Below are 5,138 nucleotides of genomic sequence, written 5' to 3'. Positions count from 1 at the left end.
TGGGAGGCACAGAGATCACAGGGGGCTTATAGTTGGGGGAGCAAAGAGATCATATTGGGGCACATAGCAGGGGGCACAGATCACAGGGGGCACATAGTTGAGGGGCACAGGGATCACAGGAGGGGCATAGAGATGACATGGAGGCACATAGTTGGGAGGCACAGAGAACGCAGGGGGCTTATAGTTGGGGGAGCAAAGAGTTCATATTGGGGCACACAGCGGGAGGGACACAGATCACAGTGGGCACATAGCTGAGGGACACTGATCACCTGCAGCCTCAGAGCTGCCAGCACAGAGATCGCTCTGGACTCTCTGGCAGGCAGCAGCTCCTCTTTCGGGACAGGAGGACGGGAGACCATACCTGGGAGAGCTGACCCCACCCACCCCATCGCTAACCCCACTCACCCCGATGACATTATTCATGTGCAGGGAAGGCAGTGTTCTGTGATGAATGCTGCGGGCCGTGCACTTGGAGTTAAAGGGCCGGCAGGACATTAAGGACTCCGGGGACCTTCCTGAGGGCCGCATGAAAAGCTACCATGGGCCACTTGTGGCCCGCAGGCTGGAGGTTCCCCACCCCTGGCTTAAAGGAATCCTTTCTGGTCCCCCGTGCCCTGAGAACCAGCTGCAGTTATGTGTGCGTATATAAATTCCCTGCCTAATAGTTCATTACATTATATACATAAACTGACATCCCCACTATCATGGGTGATTTCAATATCCCCATTGACACTTCCACTCCGGTTGTCTCTAAGCTTTCATCGCTCACTGCCTCCATTGGTCTCACTCAATGGTCCTCCTGTTGTGAATTTGGATTCTGGGCTCCCCCGGTGGCTACTGGTGGAATTGAACTTGTGACATCATCTTCCCTGTTCACCTGTTCTGATTAGATCTGGGTGTCGCTATATAACCTGGCTTCTCTGTTAGATGCTTGCCGGTCAACAATGTTATCAGAAGCCTCTCTGTGCTTGTTCCTGCTCCCAGACATCTACTAGATAAGTTGGACATTCGTCCATGTTTTGTTTTTGTATTTTGGTTCCAGTTCACAGCTGCAGTTTCGTTACTGTGTCTGGAAAGCTCTTGTTGATCAGGAATTGCCACTCTGGTATTATGAGTTAATGCCAGAGTCCTAAAGTAATTTCTGGATGTGTTTTGTTAGGGTTTTCTACTGACCATGAAAGTATGCTTTCTGTCTTCTGCTATCTAGAAAGCGGACCTCAAATTTGCTAAAACTATTTTCCTGCTGCGTTTGTTGTTTCATCTCATATCACCGCCAATATATGTGGGGGGCCTCTGTCTCCTTTTTGGGCATTTCTCTAGAGGTGAGTCAGGTCTTATATTTCCCTCTGCTAGCATTATTTAGTTCTCCGGCCGGCGCTGGGCATATAGGGATAAAAAGTAGGACATGCTACCTGGCTACTTCTAGATGATGCGGTAGGTTTAGTTCATGGTCAGTATAGTTACTTCTTCCAAGAGCTTGTTCCTATTGAGGCTTATGCTAGTTCTCTGGCCATGGAGATCATGACAGTTTGACCGGCCCGCTAAAGGGTTAAAATCCTTGGCTGAGAAAGGAGAGAAATAAGAAGTCTGCTGAGAGTTTTTTTTTTTTTTTTTTTTTTTTTTCTCTGTGCTCTTAATTGGATCACTTGCCAGTCTGTCTATGCTGCAGTCTTTCTTTTTTTTCTCTCTCCTTCTAATCTTTGAATGGCTCTATGTTCACCTGTCTATAATGGATCTACAGAGTGTAACTGCAGGTTTGAATAATCTCGCCACGAAAGTACAAAGTTTGCAAGATTTTGTTGTTCATGCTCCGGTATCAGAGCCGAGAATTCCTTTGCCGGAATTCTTCTCAGGGAATAGATCTAGCTTTCAGAATTTTAGAAATAATTGTAAGTTATTTTTGTCCCTGAAATCTCGTTCTGCTGGAGACCCTGCACAGCAGGTTGGGATTGTGATTTCCTTGCTCCGCGGCGACCCTCAAGATTGGGCTTTTGCATTGGCACCAGGGGATCCTGCGTTGCGCAATGTTGATGCGTTTTTTCTGGCCTTGGGCTTGCTGTATGAGGAACCTCATTTGGAACTTCAGGCAGAAAAAACTTTGATGTCCCTATCGCAGGGGCAAGATGAAGCTGAAATTTACTGCCAAAAATTCCGTAAATGGTCTGTGCTTACTCAGTGGAATGAGTGTGCCTTGGCGGCTACTTTCAGAGAGGGTCTTTCTGATGCCATTAAGGATGTTATGGTGGGGTTCCCTGTGCCTGCAAGTCTGAATGAGTCCATGACAATGGCCATTCAGATCGATAGGCGTCTGCGGGAGCGCAAACCAGTGCACCATCTGGCGGTGTCCACTGAGAAGTCGCCAGAAAACATGCAGTGTGATAGAATTCTGTCCAGAAGCGAGCGGCAGAATTTTAGACGGAAAAATGGGTTGTGTTTCTATTGTGGGGATTCTACTCATGTTATATCAGCGTGCTTTAAGCGTACTAAAAAGCTTGATAAATCCGTTCCCATTGGCACTTTACAGTCTAAATTTATTTTGTCTGTGACCCTGATTTGCTCTTTGTCATCTATTGCTACGGACGCCTATATCGACTCTGGCGCCGCTTTGAGTCTTATGGATTGGTCCTTTGCCAATCGTTGTGGGTATGATTTAGAGCCTTTGGAGACTCTTATTCCTCTGAAGGGGATTGACTCCACCCCATTGGCTAATAATAAACCACAATACTGGACACAAGTGACTATGTGTATTAATCCGGATCACCAGGAGACTATTCGTTTTCTGGTGCTGTATAATCTACATGATGATTTGGTGCTGGGATTGCCATGGCTGCAGTCTCACAACCCAGTCCTTGACTGGAGAGCTATGTCTGTGTTGAGCTGGGGATGTAAGGGGACTCATGGGGACGTACCTTTGGTGTCCATTTCATCATCTATTCCCTCTGAAATCCCTGAGTTCCTGTCTGATTATCGTGACGTCTTTGAAGAACCCAAGCTGGGTTCACTACCTCCGCACCGTGAGTGCGATTGTGCTATAGATTTAATTCCGGGTAGTAAATACCCAAAGGGTCGTTTATTTAATCTGTCTGTGCCTGAACATACTGCTATGCGAGAATATATAAAGGAGTCCTTGGAAAAGGGACATATTCGTCCATCGTCATCTCCCTTAGGAGCCGGTTTTTTCTTTGTGTCAAAAAAAGACGGCTCTTTGAGACCATGTATTGATTATCGGCTTTTGAATAAAATCACGGTTAAATATCAATACCCATTGCCGTTGCTGACTGATTTGTTTGCTCGCATAAAGGGGGCCAAGTGGTTCTCTAAGATTGATCTCCGTGGGGCGTATAATTTGGTGCGGATCAGGCAGGGGGATGAGTGGAAAACCGCATTTAATACGCCCGAGGGCCACTTTGAGTATTTAGTGATGCCTTTTGGCCTTTCTAATGCCCCTTCAGTTTTCCAGTCCTTTATGCATGATATTTTCCGCGATTTTTTGGATAAATTTATGATAGTGTATCTGGATGATATTCTGATTTTTTCGGATGATTGGGACTCTCATGTCCGGCATGTTAAGAGGGTTTTTCAGGTTTTGCGGTCTAATTCTCTGTGTGTCAAGGGTTCTAAGTGCGTTTTTGGGGTTCAGAGAATTTCCTTTTTGGGATATATTTTTTCTCCCTCTTCCATTGAGATGGATCCTGTCAAGGTTCAAGCTATTTGTGATTGGACGCAGCCCTCTTCTCTTAAAAGTCTTCAGAAATTTTTGGGCTTTGCCAACTTTTATCGTCGATTTATTTCTGGTTTTTCGGATGTCGTTAAGCCATTGACCGATTTGACTAGACAGGGTGCTGATGTTGCTAATTGGTCCCCTGATGCTGTGGAGGCCTTTCAGGAGCTTAAGCGCCGTTTTTCTTCTGCCCCTGTGTTGCGTCAGCCTGATGTGACTCTTCCTTTTCAGGTTGAGGTCGACGCTTCTGAGATCGGGGCTGGGGCAGTGTTGTCGCAGAAAAGTTCTGACTGCGCCGTGATGAGGCCTTGTGCCTTCTTTTCCCGTAAATTTTCGCCCGCTGAGCGGAATTATGATGTTGGGAATCGGGAGCTTTTGGCCATGAAGTGGGCGTTTGAGGAGTGGCGCCATTGGCTCGAGGGGGCCAGACATCAGGTGGTGGTATTGACTGACCACAAAAATTTGATCTATCTTGAGACCGCCAGGCGCCTGAATCCTAGACAGGCGCGCTGGTCATTATTTTTCTCTCGGTTTAATTTTGTGGTATCGTACCTACCGGGTTCTAAGAATGTTAAGGCGGATGCCCTTTCTAGGAGTTTTGAGCCTGATTCACCCGGCAACTCTGACCCCACAGGTATTCTTAAGGAGGGAGTTATCTTGTCAGCCGTTTCTCCAGACCTGCGGCGGGCCTTGCAGGAGTTTCAGGCGGATAGACCGGATCGTTGTCCGCCTGATAGGTTGTTTGTTCCTGATGATTGGACCAGTAGAGTCATCTCTGAGGTACATTCTTCTGCATTGGCAGGTCATCCTGGAATTTTTGGTACCAGGGATTTGGTGGCAAGATCCTTCTGGTGGCCTTCCCTGTCACGAGATGTGCGAGGCTTTGTGCAGTCTTGTGACGTTTGTGCTCGGGCCAAGCCTTGTTGTTCTCGGGCTAGTGGATTATTGTTGCCCTTGCCTATTCCTAAGAGGCCTTGGACACACATCTCGATGGATTTTATTTCAGATCTGCCTGTTTCTCAGAAGATGTCTGTCATCTGGGTGGTGTGTGACCGTTTTTCTAAGATGGTCCATTTGGTTCCCCTGCCCAAATTGCCTTCTTCTTCCGAGTTGGTGCCCCTGTTTTTTCAAAATGTTGTTCGTTTGCATGGTATTCCTGAGAATATCGTTTCTGACAGAGGAACCCAATTTGTGTCTAGATTTTGGCGGGCATTCTGTGCTAGGATGGGCATAGATTTGTCTTTTTCGTCTGCTTTTCACCCTCAGACTAATGGCCAGACCGAGCGGACTAATCAGACCCTGGAGACATATCTGAGGTGTTTTGTGTCTGCTGACCAGGATGATTGGGTTGCTTTTTTGCCATTGGCGGAGTTCGCCCTCAATAATCGGGCCAGCTCTGCCACTTTGGTGTCCCCGT

Source organism: Ranitomeya variabilis, chromosome 3 (assembly GCF_051348905.1).
Source record: "Ranitomeya variabilis isolate aRanVar5 chromosome 3, aRanVar5.hap1, whole genome shotgun sequence".
Classification (NCBI taxonomy): Eukaryota; Metazoa; Chordata; class Amphibia; order Anura; family Dendrobatidae; genus Ranitomeya; species Ranitomeya variabilis.
Note: the sequence above shows the minus strand (reverse complement) of the source record.